We start from the raw sequence: 17969 nt of genomic DNA on the forward strand, positions 1-17969 counted from the left end.
GGGGCTCCGGGCCGAGGCTGGCCTCCCCGGGCGCCCGCTCAGGCTCGGGCTCGGCCCTGGGAAGCCCGCCCGCGCTTCGTTCCCCCGGTGCAGAGATCCTACCGCCCGTGCGCCCTGGGCGCGCCGCCGGGCCCCGCGCCGGCTCCCCGGGAATGCGGCCGTCAGGTGAGGTAGGCATGCGTGCCGGCTCCGCAGCGAAGCAGCAGCTGGCTGAGGCGCTGGGCTCGCGATCTGCCTCTTCTCCCTCTCCCTGCAAAGGAGAGGCCTCTCGGGGGGCTTTCCAGCACCTTGTTGCGTTAGGACCGCATTCCCCCTTCCTTCTCCCTTTTATCTTAGTTTCTGCTTCAGATGCAAAAAGGGAGATCGCCGGAGTCCATGCTCAGCTCCAGCCAAACTCGGTCCACAGGCTGAGAGAGAATTATGAATGGATGCTGCCTTCTGATGAGGAAGTCGACTGGGGAGGTCTCTGCGCACGGCGCGCTCCATCAAAGCCGGGGCATTGGCCCCTCCACTGCTTCAATGCTGCAGGCAGAGACACCTAATTGACCACTGGGAAATCAGGTGCCAGGAGACCTGGGCGGGACGTAGCCCCAGGGCCACGCTGGGATCGAGCGCCTTGCCGGTGTAGACAGCTTCGATTTACAGCCCAGTGAATGGAGGGGACTGCGGCAGCCAAACCTCCCGGGCAGCAGGCACGGTTGCACCAACGCTCTGCAGACAGCCGCCCGACTCTGTGAACATCTCCTGGCTCCACTGGGCTAAAGGGAACCTGCTAAAAATAATCCGTCCCCTGCTGCCAGCCGCAGTGAGCTGCAGGACTCAGACCCCAGCCCCAAACTCGGTGGCGCACCGGAGCTGGCCACAAAGCGGGCCCTGCGCGCTTAGACGAGCCGGGAGCTGCAGAGGATCCTGGATCTGGATTTCTGGTACCTGTGCGTTTCTTTCTCCGGTAGCACGACCGCTGGCGCTGCGCGTTACCCATGCCCAGAGAGGCGGCGGGCTCGGCTCATCACCAACAGGCTGGACCGACCACGGCTGCTCAGCACCACACCCCCGTGGTTCCCTTCTCACCTCCCCGCTCCCTGGTCTCAAGCCAACAGCAGAGGAATCAGAGACGCCGACCGTGCCAACTCCTCCAGCCGGGGCAAGAGGGAGGCTGGAGACTGGCGCGGAGCATGTGCCCGCGTGCGTAACAGGATTAGAGCGGCTGAATATTGTAACATTGCCTCCCCTCCCCCCTTTCATTGGCGAAACCTCGCAGCCTGGACACAACTCAGCCTGCCCAGGCTCCAAAACACTGCAAAGACAATGCCTTCCCGGCGACGGGCTCATCTCCAGGGATGGGTGATTTACTAAACCAACTCTGAGAAGAAACCAGGGCTAAAAACCACGGCACTGTGTGCCCATGCCTTAGGCTGGCAGGTTCTATATATAACCACCACATCCAGAAGACAGAAAGCCATTTAGGGCCACTAAAAACACAACACTTATGGGATATATCCCTAATATATAACCAGGGGAAAAGCAGTGAATGAAATTATCCAAAATATGCCTTGTGGGAGGCAGTTTCTGGTACTTTGTCTTGAAGCCTTGGAAACCCATTTAGGGAAAACTTGTCCCTGTTTTGACCAGGCTACCTGTTTTCAAATAGGGAGACCGAGGTCCTGGGCAGATTTGCACACAAGAGCAGTCCTGTGTCCATGAGGCCCCTGACCCCTCCATAATTCACAAATTGTGGTGAAACACTCGACTTGCCAAGGTCACAAGAAATCACAGGGTTGCCACAAGCCCTGGTAGAGAGTATTTCCTAATTGGCATTACTATGAATTACAATTGTGATCACACAAAAGATCACGTGGAAGCCAAGTTAGTCCAGGCTGGCTGCTCTCCTCTGACCCCACTCACACCAACCTCTTCCAAGGGCTGCCAGCTTGCAGCACAGGCTGGAGTCCCCTCCGGAAGACAGAGCGAGGCGAGGTCAGGAAGGATGAGGTGGGAGGAGGTGGTGCGGTCACTCCAAGTGAGGCCGAGAAGAGTCGTGAGCCCCAAAGTTCAAGGGGTAGATTGACAAAGGAAAAGATCCCACCAGGGAGATGAGACAGAGAAGCAGCAGACCAGGAAAGGAGGGATGGCCTCTCCTGGACACCAGGGGACCACAGGGTTTCACGAAGGTGGCATGATGGAGAATGCCAGACATCCCTGAGGAGTCAGTGGGAGCAGAGCCCACCACTCCCTTGGCTTTGGGGGAGGCTGGTTGAGTGGCCACAGCGGGTGTGGAACTGCTGCTGAAAAAAGAAAAAAAAGGAGTCTTTCCCTTAGACTTGCTTGTCAAAGGACCAGAGGCACCCGGGAGCTTGTTTAAAGCACACTGAGAGCTCTGGGACAGACTCCACCAGGCCACGGGAAGCCCTGCCATGTGCGGACTCAAACCTCTCGGGCTTTGAAATGATAATTTATGTTCCAGTGAGCAAAATGGCCACCCTCTACAGCAATCCCTGGCAAGATCAGAGGGAACTGGTGGCCAAGTCACTAATCACACATCCCAAGGAGATGGACTGTCTTGCTCCAGCTTTTCAGGGCTGCTCTACCAAAGGAGAGCCTCAGCAGTGAGGCCCGCAGAGCTCCGTAAAGTGATGAAAATGGCCATCCACCCTTTGCATTCATCTTTATAGCAATGAGGTTGTTGTTAACAGTGACAATGAAAATAATGATATAACTAGCTCACTTACATTTGGATAGGGTTTTGGCAAGTCCTGTGGGAGAGAGAGAGAGCGCGCGCACGAGAGAGCAAGCAAACAAACAAACCCTGGACTTTGGTCCCAGAAAGACCTGAGTTGGAATCTGAGCTTTTCCACTCTTAGCAGTATGGCCTTTGGAAAATCATTTGACTTTTCTAAACCTTGGTTTCCTTGTAAAAGGCAAACAGGATGCCTAATTTATAGGGTTGTTAGGAAGAGGAAATAAAATAATAGATACAAAGCACCTTGGTGCTGCCTGGCACATAATAAACCCCAATGAAGATAGCTCCTTCCTGTGTCTTAGGTCTTCCCGAACATGCTCAGACTGTAGTTCTTCTGAGTCCTCACCCTGTTTCTGGTGGTTAGGGTACCTGATGCTTCCTATGGCTCACAGGTTCAAACAGAAGTACTTATTGAACATCCTGGATGCCAGGTACTCTGCTGGGTACTAGAGTGGACAGAGCGGACTCCACCCTCTTGGAGCTAGCATTCTAAGGGCAGAGTTTACATCCCAGCCCATGTGGGTGTCCTGCTTTTTTTTTTTTTCTGGAAGCCAAAGGTACCAGGTCTCAGGAAGAAAACAATGGCAAATGTGTTGTCCCTTTAGGACAGTGATGATCTAGAGTAGGGATCAGCAAACTTGTTCCGTCAAGGGTCAGATAATATTTTAGGCTTCGAAAGCCACGAGGTCTCTATTGCCGTGACTCCACTCTGCTGTTATAGCTCAAAAGGCATAAATGAATGGAGGGGGCTGAGTTCCAATAAAACTTTATGCACAAAACACACAGGGGGTGGGATTTGGCCTGAGAGCCACAGTTTGCCAGCCTCTGAATCTATGACATGACTCAGGACAGGACTGTTCCCTTTAACTGGTATTCCCAGGAAATGTAGGAATGGTATTCCCAGGAAAAGTCCATTCATTCAATTATCGGTGATCATCCATTCAATTCAAGTTGATCCGACCAAAAGCGGTTCACTGAAGCCCCTCATTGTTTTGGAGTACATTTTGTATTTTCCCTGGAAGAAACTAGCTAGTTAGTTATTCAACTGACTGTCCCTGTCTTGCTCCTCCAACCAGCCTCCCTGGCCATGAGGTGCAGCCATGTAACTCAGTGTTGCCAGTGGGAGGTGGGAAAGGCCTGTGTGTCCCAGGCCAGGCTCAGAAAAGCTCCTGACCATTCCAACACATATTAAGAGACCCTGGGGTAAAGAAACCCCAAAGTGGAAAGAGCCTGGGGACGCAAGTGACTGCATGCCAACCTGCATTAGACTGCAGTGTCAGAATGAAGCCACTGAAATGTTGGGGGTTGGTTACCAGAATTAGCCTACCTTGAACAAGTCACTCTCCTATCTCTTTAATCAGATGATACAAAACACAATTTAATGCTCTGCTGATTACTTAGGGTCTTTATTAGGAAGGCTTATTATCAGTCTCTATGGCAACACATTTCAAAGACTCCTTTTTGGATTTCCAAGCTCTTTCCCTGATGGTTGTTAGTTCCCCACTGTCACTCCTCTCTTACCTGCTTCTAGCTCCCTCCCTGTACTTTGAAGCCACATTGGGCTGAGGGAAACAGACATCATGGCTGGGTAACAGCTGCCCACTAAGGAAGAGTTACTAGTGGCCTGAGCAAGAATCTAAGTGGCAAGGTGCGTGGGCTTGCTGACAACTATTTGGAGCCCGGGGAAGTGCCTTCCACTTACTTTCAGGCTTAGTGCTGTGTTCCAGAGATAAAGTTACTGGAAGCTCAGCATCTCTGGAAAGAGTGGGCCCTTTCGGTATTATCTAGCCTCCAGATTTTCAAAGCTTTAATGCTTCTACTCATCATCTCAGAGGAATCTAAAAGAAAGGTTCTAATTCTGTCCCCTGACATTCATGGTCTATTCAGCTTTCAAAATACTGTTACTTCCTGATTTTCTATACATAGATCATATCCAATATATGCCCCAAGTCTGTTCTAAACTTGCCTTTCCTGCTTAATTATTTTGTTGTTATCTTATAGGAGCTGAAAAAATTGATTGGAAAAAGCTAAAAAACTTTAGTCCTGTTCCAGAAGTGATATGTTATCTTTATATCTTGGAGCAGTTTACCAAGAAAACCCAGCTATGCTTTAGACCTGGGCTTCTCTGGTGGCTCAGATGGTAAAGAATCCACCTGCAATGCAGGAGACCTGGGTTGGATCCCTGGGTTGGGAAGATCCCCTGGAGAAGGGCAGGGCAACACAGTGCAGTATTCTTTGCCTGGAGAATCCCATGGACAGAGAAGCCTGGTGGGCTACAGTCCATGGGGTCCCAAGGAATTGGACATGACTGAGTGACTAACACTTGCATTATTCAATGGGTGGGGGCAGTCCTTCCCCAGCATAAGGTTGGGCAGCAGGAGACATATTTGGTGCAGGGAGGAAGCAAATCAAGGAGAGATGTGGGGAGAGGCCTACAGACTCCACAAACCCTGACAGTCTGCGTTCATTTTTTAATTGAAAGAAGCAAGATGACTCAATGTAAGTGATCCTCTTGGTCTGTTTCTTCAGCTATACAACAAGGACAGTGGAGATGACCTGAGAGGTTTTCTCTTGGTCTCTCATTCTGGAAATTTATTGTTTTATGAAACCTGGAACAAAAACCACCTTCTGAAATGATTCCTCATCTTCACTTCTTATTTCTTCTTGCCATTTCTGCTTATCTTTAGAACCGACCACTCTACACGTAAACTTCAGCATCTGCAAGGGCAATAATATGACCTGGGGTGGGGGAACTTCCGAGTGGTCCAGCGCTTAAGAATCTGTCTTGCAGTGCAGGGGGCATGGGTTTGATCCCTGGTTGGGGAACTAAGATCCCACGTGCTGTGGAGCAACTAAGCCACACAATGCAACTGCTGAGCCCGAGCTTGCAAGTCACAACTGGAGTCTCCATGCCACAACTAAGACCAAGGCAGCCAAATACATAAATAAATCTTTGTAAATAATAATAGTAACAGTATGAACTATGATCTGCCCAGTCTGGGAAACCCTTTTGCCCCAGACTGACCTTGTTGGTGACCTCAGGAATTCCAATTCCAATTTCACTCTCCAGCATACACACCCTCCCCAGATGTTTCCCTAAGGTGGCCTCCCTCCTTTCCTCTCTTGGGCTCCAATGACAAAAACCCAGTTTGGCCTCCAATGTTTATATTTCCCTGAAGCAAGCCTGGCATCACGTGGGTGTGGCAGAGTCTCACTCCTCCTGGCTCCTTGTAACGTCACATCACAGCTGCCAGCCCACCGCTGCTCACAGATCTCATGACTTCCACAAGACACCACTGCTCTAAAATGGCTTGCTTGTTCCTAAGGAACTATGTGTTTATTCATATACATTTTATATCATAGCAAATGTGAATTAATTTCAGGGCCCAGCTACCCAAGCTAGTGTCTGTATGGCTGCCTGTATACAATTTCTCCTCAAAATTCTCAAAACCATCTGGCACAAACTACTGTATTGTGACCTGTTAAAATAAGTAACAGCTGTGATAATCCCTCTCGATTTATGGCAAGCTATAAAGCTTTGCATATCCTGGCAATGCACATAAAATAATAAATAAAACCATTATCATTCTGTGCTGTCTTGGTGGGAATTATGATGATTTAGCCAAAATGGAGCCCCATGGAATGCATCTGAGAAGCAGAGGTCTGGCCCCATCTGCCCCCCTTCCCCAGCCACCAAAGCCCCAGCTCACCACTTAGAGCCCCTAGATGTGTTTGCAAACCTTCCCCACTGTAAATACGTCCTTTCTGAGAGAACTCCATTCCCATACACTGCTGCCCACTTTTTATTACTTCAAAGCCTTCTTTTCTGGTGGTGAGTTTCCAGAATTCCTCAGGATATCCAGACCATAAAGAAAACCAAGCTATGCACAGTTCAAGAGTGTGACATAATGTATATCACCAAAACTAAGAATTGTCTTGGAATTGTTAGCTGTATGCTTATAATTGCAAATACTTCCAAGATCCCAGGTTGAAAAATACTATATCAAAGTCATTTCTCTAAAATATGCAGGATGTAGAAAAGAAAAACTTGGTACCTGGCAGGAAAAGGAACTTGGCAGCTGTGATTCTAAGTAGAAGCCACTATGCCCACTGCATGTGAATTTCAAAAAAAGAAAAAAGGAAGGGAACAGGGCTTCCCAGGTGGCGCTAGTGGTAAACAACCCACCGGCAATGCAGGAGTGGCAGGATACCCGGGTTCCATCCCTGGGTCGGGAAGATCCCCTGGAGGAGGGCATGGCAACCCACTCCAGTATTCTTGCCTGGAGAATCCCACAAACAGAGGAGCCTGACAGTCTACAGTCAGACACGACTTGAAAAAGACTCAGACACGACTGAGCACACAGACACACAAAGAAGACCCAGTGCAGCCAATAACTAACTAAATAAAATTATTATTTCTTTAAATGAGGGGGACGGGGAAGGAAGCTAGCATGAAATGGCTCTTTACTATGTATGGCTGTTATACATAATCTCATTTAATCCTCACAACAACCTCAGGTATCACTATGCTTGTTTTATGGCTGAGGAAATTGATGCTTAAAGAGGTGAAGTAACTTGCCTAAGGCCATCCAGCTAAAAGTTGAGATGAAGTTTGAACTCAGATCTGTCTTTTTCCAAGGTTTGTGCTCTTTCCACCTCACCACATTGCCTTCTGGACAGCTGTTCACAGCCTTTTAACAAGATGACTCACATGACAGATAGTATTTACATGGATCATTCATTGTCATGGCCATGGACAATTCCTACCCCTTATCTCCCACTTACAAAGTCTATTTGAGTGCAAGTGAGAGTTACCTTATCAGTGGAAGAACGCCAAATTCATATATATATATATATATATACACACATATATATATATATATCAGTACATATTAAATTACAAGTAAAGGAGCTTGGTTATTGTATAGATTTCAAAAAAGAGCTGTAGTACTTTTCAGCTTTGCCCGTTGACAGGTAGAATCTATTTTTCCACCCTGAATCTGAGCAAGTCCTTGTGACTTCATTTGGCCAACAGAATGTAGTAGAAGTGACAGTGAACTTGTTCTGAGCCTGGGGCTCCAGATGGGTTCCAGCTTCTACACCTCTGCTGATCATGGTGCCTACCCAGGCTTATAGCCACGGGGCAGGGCTAGGCTAGGCTGGGCTAGGCTGTTGGCTGATGACACACATGGGGTCCACTTGTCCCCCTCATTCTGACCCCGAGCCCGCTAACCACCAATGTGTGAATGAGGCCACCCTAGATCATCCTGCAGGGCCTGACCAGAAGAACCACCCACTGATTTTTAAGCCACTAAATACTAGGGGGGTTTGTTACACAGAAAAGGCCAACTGAGGAAGTTCTGTCCATTTCTAGCCACTTGTCAAAACAGATACTAAGTGTTGAGACCTGGTTTAAATGCAGATATCAATCAACTAAAACCTTCCTAAAAACAAAATGAATTCTTTTTGAAGGCTCCACACATTGCCATAGCTTAAAGTCTTCACATCATCTCATTTATGCCCTGTGAAAGTGCCAAGCCAGAAAGGCTTCCTATGACTAGCCTTCAGCCATGGAGATCCACCTTCCCTCCTCAACCCTGGGCTTGTCAGCCTGATGCTGGGTCGTGTGGTTTGGGGGAGAGCATCTCCAAGGGGAGTGGCCCTGAGTCATCCCCAGGAGATGGTCAGTGCATAGGAGGAAGAGAAGGAGAGATGGTGTGTTCGACCCCAGAACCCACTCAAGGAAACAGAGGAGTAAGCCCAAGAACAAGAACCAGTTTTGTAATATTCAACAACAACAGTCACGGTTGTCTTAAGAAGATGCAGCAGCCAAAGACACAGGTGGGCAGGGGACAAGAGATGCACACCCTCCCCTTCCCACACACTTGGGGAACTTACAGATGGAGACTCTCAAAAGGAAGAAAGGAACAATTACAAACTAAATTAGGGCCGCACTCAACACTCTGAGACAGGAAGAAACAATGGTTACAACTAAATACCTCAACAGAAGTGCTCAACCTTGGCTGCACTACCACAGTTTCAACATGGTGAAATCAACCCCTGCACTCTTAATTGCTACATTAATTACTAACTTTATTTAATAGGAAAAATGCTCAGCATTCAGAGTTCCCAGCAGCTTCATCAAAAGCCATTTCTTTTGCAGAAAGTGCTGGCGAGTAACATATGAGTTGATTGTTTCACTGTCTTTGCATGAGATGCTTGGGCTTTTTTCTTTTCTTTCATAATTTTCTTAGTAAATCTGGGAACCTTTGAACTTAGGGTAATTTCTCTTTTCTTTCTCTTGGTGCCCTCTAGTTATAATTACAGAGGGAGTATTTACATCTATACATCTATGGTTTCTTCATTTGGTATTTACAGTGCTGAGTGAATGAATTAATTTAGTTCATTTTACTTCTTGGGAAAAAGTGTATATGATGAAAAGGGGTTCTTTTCAGTTGACTCTGGCAAGGCTTTGCAAGGAGCAAATAAAGGAAAGGGAGAAAGAAAGAAACCTTCTTTGTAGCCCTGTGAACATATGTTGGTCTGTACCCTCAGCGATTTTCTACATTTGTGGTTCAACACATACTAATTATGTTCCAGAAAGGGGGATGTTTTGCTGAGAAACTTTAGGAATTAAAAAAAAAAAAAACCCTCTCTACACCAGTGGTGGCAGCTTACCCCAGTTCAAGCCCTGACCCTGCTTCCCAATCACTTTGCCCAGTGTGAGAATGGGGATTCCAGCTCTAGGCTGGGACCTCTGTGCGGTGCCTTCAGGGTGGAATCAGAACTGCAACTTCCAGATCAGAGGAGACAGAAAAATACCATCATGTGCCAAACTGGGAGGGAAGATTTTGTCATTTAAGGATGGGGTGACGTCAAACAATAGAGAAATGACTGGGTGGGCTTCGTAAGATATACCAGATGCAATGCTAGAGAAGCCAGGTAGGCTGTGACCTGGAGGAGGATCTAGGCATGGTTTGGCCTGCTCTTGAAGGGTGTTCCATTTCTGTGAAGAGTAATTCACTTCTAAAGAAGGAAGGGGGACTTCCCTGGGCATCCAGTGGTTAAGACTTCGCCTTCCAATGCAGGGGGTGTGGGTTCAGTCCTTGGTTGGGAAGCTAAGATCCCACAGGCCTGGAGGTCAAAAAATCAAAATGTAGAATAGAAGCAACACTGTAACAAATTCAATAAAGACTTTAAAAAAATAAAACTTACAAAAAGAAGGAAGGGTACCAGTGGGAAGTTTCTGAAGAATAATTTCATAATAAATGGATCATGTGTTGAAAGTTGCTTTGCACAGGAGAGTTCCTTTACTCAAATATTTCTTAAGAAACTTAAGTTTAGTTGAGACTCTCTTTTAAAGGAGAGACGATAGATGGCTCAGGTGTTCATTTGTCTGAACCAGAGAAAGACAAGAGTTTTAGGATCACAAATGTCAGTAGGATTTGTGAGAATGAATTTTTCTCGCTTCCTGAGACATTCATTACACATCCAAGGTAGCCTGATGCTGCTGCTGATAGAACCAGAGAGACTCGAGGGAAGGACCAATCTGAGGTCATCCCTGACCGCTCCAGTGATTCTGGGATGTCACTCTGTGGCTCTGGCTTCAAGCCTCCTTACCCCACTTCCTCAGGCTGTGGGCAGTAAGGCCTATAAACAGAAACTGCAGAATGGAGGGGCTTGACCCTTGAATATAGCTAGTCTCCAGCATCAGAGTGTTCCAGAGTTCATGTGTAAGTTTTTTTTTTTTTTTTTTTTTAAATTCAGGACCAAATTTCCCACAGAAAAGAAGTGACAGATGACATTTAGAGTTCCAAGTCTGCCCATCAAGGCTTCTTTCTTCCACAGTATTGCTGGGGAAATATGCATTTGCCATGAACCAGAGCGGAAAACAATACTGGTATCATGGTAGTGACTAAATGTTAACATAACTGCAGAAGATGGTTTTAAAAATTAATCTTAGGGACTTCCTTGGTGGTCCAGTGGTAGGATACCATGCTCCCAATGCATGGGGCCTGGGTTCAATCCCCAGTCAGGGAACTAGATCCCACATGCTGTGACTAAGACCCAGCACAGCCATGTAAATTAACCTTAAAAAATAAAATAATAAAAATTAATCTTAAATGCCAGTGCCCAGTGAAATGCAAACGTAACTAGAGAAAGAGAAGTGGGCTGATGGAGACCTTGGGGTCAAAGAGATGACCCCATCTCTTTGAGGTTTAATAACACTGGTTCTTTATTATGTTTAATATCACGAGAAAGATTCACTCATTCAAAAAAATTGTTTTGAGTATCTAAAATCTTATAAATATTACAGCCGAGATGAAAGACTTAGTCCCTACTCTGAAGGAGCGCATAGAATGGCCAACTAGAAAGACACTGTACTATACATGGTTTTCAGAGGGACTTCCACATACTCTCAACATATACTGTGTTGTGCCTGGGGGTTCAGGACGCCACAGGACAAACGTGGGGGATCTTCATGGACCATAGTTTTACTCAATAATTATTTGGGGGGAGATTATTTTATATGAAATACTGTAGGGAATAGTGCAGATTTTATAGAAACGGTCCAAACTTTATAGATGCATATAATTACAAAGAAATCTCAAGATCTCTGGAAGGCAGCTTTGGGCCATCTCCACCTCCACCCTGTGGCTCAGATCCCCTCAGGGGCATTAGTTCATCCTCTGCCCTTGGAAAAGTGAAAGTGAAAGTCGCTTTGTCATGGCCAACTCTTTGGGACCCCATGGACTGTCCATGGGATTCTCCAGGCAAGAATACTGGAGTGGGTTGCCATGCCCTCCTCTAGGGGATCTTCCCAACCCAGGGATCGAACCCAGGTCTCCCACATTGCGGGCAGATTCTTTACCAGCTGAGCCACAAGGGAAGCCCAAGAATACTGGAGTGGGTAGCCTATCCCTTTTCCAGCTGCCCTTGGAAGCACCACTAAAATACAGGCGTGTACAGCATATGGGCTACGGGAAGGGAGATGACAAAATCCCTCTGAGCAATGTCAGGAAGGGCTTCTCAAGGAAGGTGACGCTTAAGCCAACCCTTCCAAACTGTCTAGGAGTTGGCCAGATGAAACCAGTCATAGAAGCATTCCAGAGAGGGAACACTGTATACAGGCTTGGAGGTGTGTGCGACAGCATGGTATGATGAGAAAGTACAAAGAATTCTGCACGACTGGAACACTTGGCTGGTGTAGGGAACTTCAGAGACACACATGCATTTCATCTCACAGTACTGGAAAGGATGCTGAGTCTCAGGGTTTTCTGTTCCAGCCAACAGGCAGCACTGTGGGTTCAGAGCAGCCGGGCCTGAGAACTCTGGGAAAGCAGATGATGGTGGGAAGATGGCCAAGTGGAGAACGGAGACAGTTACAATCAGATTCCTGCAAATCCAGGAACAGCTGTAATCGTACCTGCTACTTGTTACTTTGTTCAAAACCTCTGAATGAGATGAAGTATAATCGCTGTGAGGACCTTCACCAGGATGCTGAAGTCAGGAAGTCAGAGAGGACCAACTCTCCTCTCTCTCGCCACTGAGAGACAACTCATGACCTGCCAACCCTCACAAGCGATGGTGTGGGAAACCCCACATGGTAACTTCTTGACCTGCCACAACCTCCCCCACTTGTTAATCCATCACCTTTTATGATTCCAGGAGACATTTACAATCCTCTCCTAGGAAATGAATATTTGAACAATATGTCACTGATAAACAATGCTGGATAATAAATATATCAGTTACAGGCAGTCAGGTTAACTAGCTTAGGACTGAAAGAGAAAGTCAAAGGCTTTCCCTACACCACTCTGTTTTCTCAAGACACGGGGTAACAGCGGGGGCGGACACTGTTGGCTCTGTCCCTTCTCTGGCACCTCTTCTTAGCTCAAGTCTCATGTTGTGCCAGGCCTATCTCTGCTGATCGGGTGTTGCTCCTTCAAATAAAAACTAAGTTTCCTTCTCTTTGGATGACCTCAGCAGAGACTGGAGCGTAGACCATGGCACATCTTTTAACTCTTAACCTGTATGATAACCTAAAGATACCACCCCCAAGTTTACTTTGGAGTCATTACTTTCAAATCCTCACAGTCAGTATGGCCTGGTGGTAACAAGCCTGGGGTTTGGGATCAGACAGACATGGGTCCAAGTTCTGGTTCCCATCGACTGAGCTATAATCTTGGGCAAGTTAGGCAAACGCTCTAAGCCTCATTTTCCTCCTCTGGGGAACAGACATAATTGTGCTTGCGTCAGAGGGTTGCTATGAGTAGCTGCTGTGACCCACACAGTTCTGCTGAGCACATAATAAAGAGTCTGTAGATGGGTTTTAATCTTAACATCCTGGTTTTCCCCAAGCTCCGGGCTCCAAATCTCCTCAGCCCCCAATGTTAATGGACAGACCCCTCTCAGAAACATTATATTGATCACTTATGATACAACAGTACTTTGCGTTCTATTGTAAATGCTAAACTTTAGAAGAAATAAGTTTCATTGCTTTTTGCCAGAAATACCTTTCCTTTTGTGACCCAAACAAAAGCACTGGAGGATAAACAGATTAGAAGAAAAAAAAGACCAAGTGAATGTTTTTTGAAGTTGCGGAAATGAGTTGATGAAAACAAAGACCCAAGAGCAATGCTTGCATCCGCCACTGGTTTTATATCTATACCGCCACGCAAATATCCACCCACTCCTAAAATTATAAACCCTGTATACAAGATGCTATATTGAGAAATGCAGTAGGGTTCAAAACATCTTTTGAAACTTGGCTGAACCTGCTTTCATTTTGCCAGAGGTGAACTAATATTAGCCAAAGTCTGCCAAGATATGAGAAATGAGAGTCAAGCCTTAGAAAGAGTGGGTTACAATTAGTGGGCAAAGGGTTTTCATGGCCTGTGACTGACAGCCTTCAAGTTCTCCACACAACACCATCTCCTGATGATGATGACGACAGCAAACAGTTCCTCAGTCTGCATTGTGGGCCGAGCCTTGCACTATGTGCTTCGTTTTCATTACTTCCTCCAGTCTTCACAACAAGCCTATGAGATCTTGCCAAAGAAACCACAGCTCAGAGCTGTGACCCCAGAATGCTTCTTGGGGCCAACAAATTCCTAGCAATCCATCAAACTAAACCTCCCTCCCTTCAGGGCGCCTCCTTCCCTTCTCCTCCTCCATCCCCCACTCACTCTCTCTGCAGTCACCTGGAGCTTGGTTTGTTTGTTTGCTAACAGCTGCTCTTAGACCTGCGGTGACACATCAGTTGGGTTCCCCAGCTCCTGCACAGAGCACTGGCTGGGTCTTTGTAGGTGGCTGTGATACCTTGAAGGTAGGCGAGTCCTCAGTTTTGCTCTGAAAACAGGGCAGGATGTAGGTAGATTCTGTAGCTACAGAGTCTGATCCAGGCCTACACGTCTATCAAACTGCAATGAATTGGATTTTCATCCTTTACCAAGTTTCAGATTTCATAGTTATTTTCTGCTTGATACTGTGGACCAAGGGTAGAGAAATGTCACCGTTCTACAGAGAGTTCCAGCCACAAGAATGTTGTGCAACAGGAAAGGAAGATATTTTTTTATCATTGAACTCAAAAACTTCCCTTCTTATATGAATCAAGGGTGTATCTTATCTGCCAGTGATTTCTTCTGAGTCCATCAGCAGCCAGCCCTGCCACCCTCCCATGAGAGGAGAGCAGACAAAGAGAAGCGGAATGCGATTTGGCGGCAAAGAACATTTTTTCCCAGGAGAAAATGGAGTGACTTTTAGCTTATCTGCTGTCACCTGGTTAATGTGATCATTGTTCTTCAAAATAAAATCTCCTCTCTTTGCCCATGATGTCGTTAGTGTAAAAAAAGAAAACGAAACAAACAAACAAACAAAAAAACTCAACGACAACAAAAAAAGCAGCAGCAAGAACAAGTAAACGCCAAGAGGAGATGGGCCAAGAGGAAAAAGAGAAGGCTCACCAAGCGAAGCTACAAATCACCTTCTTTTCAAGGAAAAGCATTCAATACACAATTATCTTAATTCTCCCAGCCGGCCACTTTGCTGGCTTTCCAAGGTAGCTGTGGAAAGTACTAGAAACCCATGACCCCCGTCATCACCTCTGGCTTTCAAAGCAGGAGCTATAGAGGCCTACATTAGGTAGGATGAGTAATTTGTCATCCATTTAAGCCAAGGGCCCTGTGGCTACTGATGTGTGCCCCTTGCCTATTCTCAAGCTCTTCCTTATTTCAAAATTAATCATCCAGCTCTATCTTGCTGGTGAAGGTTTCCAGGGATAAAAACTTAGATGGAAGAGGGATCCTAATTGTTAAAGGCCAAATGCCATCCATGGCAAGCATAACATAGAGACAAGGTGGTGAGAGAAGAGTGATTTACTCTGTCTTGAAGAATAAATCAAAACTTCCTCCTTGCTTGGCTGTAGAGTGGGGGCCAGAGGGAGAAAAGATAACATTCCTGAGAGGCCTCAGTTCTTCAAAGCCGAGGAAACATTTGCATCTTTCCCTTTATTGGTGTTTGACATTTGGCCTCTGGATGCTGAACAACTAGGCCTGCGTTTCAGATAAGAGGATATGACTGAGGTGAATTCCTTTCCACATTTCCTTTCTGCCATTTCGGGAGCCAGTGGGTATCACCACACTCAAGGTCACTGAGTTAGAGCCACACGTAAGGCCAGCCACCCTCAGGAGAGTAGACTTTCTCAGTATCCCTCCTGACTCCAAATGTGGCACCCAGGAGGAAGAAAGCCATGCGACCCAACAGAGCATTCAGAAGCACAGGCCAGCTTTGGAGAAGACTAGAAGATTCTGCCTTGAACACAGACATGTAATGTCTACCTAAGTCTACATACAGAGGACTTGTGCAGGGTAGAGAGTGGACAGCAGGTTACACTGGCTTCTGTTTTCCTGCAGCCTTAACCCTTCCTAACCTTCCCATCTCCTCTACCTCCCCACCCTCACCTCCAACTCAGAGAATGCAAGAATCAACCCCAAGCAAATAGGTTTTCATTTTCTGCAAAATATTGCCTCTATAAAAGACGGTAATACCTAGATACCTAAAGATGGCAAAATCTCTTGGTTTTACAGACTAGGTATTTCGTTCTTCATACTGAAGATCAGGGTGAGCTCATTCTATCATGTTCTCAAAAACAGAACAAGGCAAAACAGACAAACAAGCAAGCAAACAAATAAAAACCCCACAAACAAAAATCCACCCCAAACTTGATACACATTAACCCATTTACCCTAACGTAGTAGGTTCAAAGGTGCCCTGCTCTGTCAGCCACACTTGGCTGGCCAGGCCACACCCCACAAGGGAGAGCTGGTCCCTCCTTCCTGTGGATGGGCCCTGAGGTACTGTGACCAGCCTTTCTGCTGCTCGTGGGTCAGTATTCTCCCGACTTGTAAGTCCTTGAGTGCAGAGCAGGGTCTTAGTCATGTCTGAGGCCCACAGCCAAGCCTGGTGCCCAGCACAGAGATGCTGCTCCATCAAGTTCAGCTCCCCAGATGCTCAGCTCCTTCAAGGCCCTGGTCATGCCAAGCAGTCAAGGCCCTAGAGAGGGGAAGCAACCTAGTTGGGTAGCTGGGAAAGAAGCCAGGTCTGAGACAGAGCAGCTCCAATATTCTATTGAGGAACATTCCACAAGAGAGGCAAACTAAGGAATTTCAGAGGAATTTCTCAATGGTGCGCTTTTGGGTTATGCTGAGTTTTTTCCTGGCTCGCCTCAGCATGCTCAATCCAGTGTAACACTTGGCTGCTTGCCCTTCCCTAGGCACACTGTTGGTATTTTCATGTCCCATCTGCTAGTGCCTCTGGAGGACGTTAGGATAAGTGGGTTGATCCAGAAAGGACACCCACTGTCCTGGCCCCCTGCCTAAGACATGCAAATGCAGAGTAGCTTCCCAGCCAAAGGCGTGTTATTTTAAATATGATTATTATCCACAACTACTACGGACTGAACAGTTCCTAGGTGAGTTATGCTAAGCCCTTTGCCTGCATTCACTCATTTCATCCTCATTTAAAGAATATACAAGGCAGATTTTACCATCTCTATTTTAGAAATAAGGAAGGTACAATTCTGTAACTTGACCAAAGTCACACAACTGATACATGGCAGAGTAAGGATTTAAACCCAGATCTGGCAGATACCAAAGCCTATTTTCCCCACACCATGCTGCCTCTCCAAAACCTAACTATCAAGAGGATGAAACCCATAACAATGAACCCAACTAGTAAAACCAATGGAAATTACCAAAGCTGTCCTCTGAGGTAAATTTATAGCTGGCAATTCACCTATTTATTTTGTAAATTAAGCATTCAATTTAAGGGTTAGGAAAAAAGTTTACAATCTGAAGTCAGTGACTATAAAATCAGATAAATGAATCAAAATGGAAAACACTAGTAAAATGGACAAAATAGACTTTGCTGTAAGATGGCGGCAGTCTACACAGCACTTCTGAATGTGGAGTTCCCAGGAATGAACTAAGGAACCTGAGAGGATATTTATACTAATGTGAAAGCTTTGTTTCTGGTAAATATGTATGCCCAGAGACTAGGGCATAAATAATGGCAGTAGCTGTTGGGCCCTGTGGCCCTGGACTATGGGATGGTATAGAGGTCCGGGGCCCAAAAGCCAGCCTGATTAGCTTAGGTGGTTCCCACACTTACCCAAGCCACTAGGACACTCTTGTAGGTTAGATGCAGCAGGAGCCTTAAGCCTAAGTCTCGCTCTGCCCTCCTTCTGAAGACCATCCTACTCCATTGAGGTCAACCCCCATACAGCTTAACAGCTACAAGATCTAGCATGGTCAGCTGGTGGCTATGCCTGCCTCTAGGTTGGGAAGATTCAGCAGGGACTGAGAAGGAAAGAATGAAGGGAGTTTGCTTTTTCCCTGAATTATTCCTATGCTTATAAGGCAATCGTATGAAACAATTGTTCCGTGGCTTTAAATCTAGTAAATAAAACTCCCTTTGAGACTCCGGTTTGAAAGATGGTGAAGATCAGAGTAACTACATTGTTTATATAATAAACACACACCCAAAACTATAACATTTTTATAATGAAACCTGGTGTAATAAAATTTGTGTTGAAGCAAAAAGCAGTCATTTTCCTCTCCGCTTTTATTGTGCCGAATGCAATCTCTGCCAAGTCCTACTTGGAGGCATCTTTGATTAAGGGCCTGGTCTCCCCCAACTGGTGAGCTGTCCAGAGTTGGCAGAGGTGCCA

The 17969-nt window shown here is 46.4% G+C and overlaps 1 protein-coding gene and 1 non-coding gene across 2 annotated transcripts in view; one reads left to right on the forward strand and one right to left on the reverse strand.

The window, feature by feature from the left end:
• Positions 1-17969, reverse strand: part of NHS (NHS actin remodeling regulator) — a 345093-nt gene that overhangs the window by 89287 nt on the left and 237837 nt on the right. The window lies entirely within an intron of this gene.
• TRNAW-CCA (transfer RNA tryptophan (anticodon CCA)) lies at positions 10709-10780 on the forward strand. Its single transcript has one exon. It is a non-coding gene; the product is annotated as a tRNA-Trp (tRNA).

This window comes from Bos javanicus, chromosome X (assembly GCF_032452875.1).
Source record: "Bos javanicus breed banteng chromosome X, ARS-OSU_banteng_1.0, whole genome shotgun sequence".
Taxonomy (NCBI): Eukaryota; Metazoa; Chordata; class Mammalia; order Artiodactyla; family Bovidae; genus Bos; species Bos javanicus.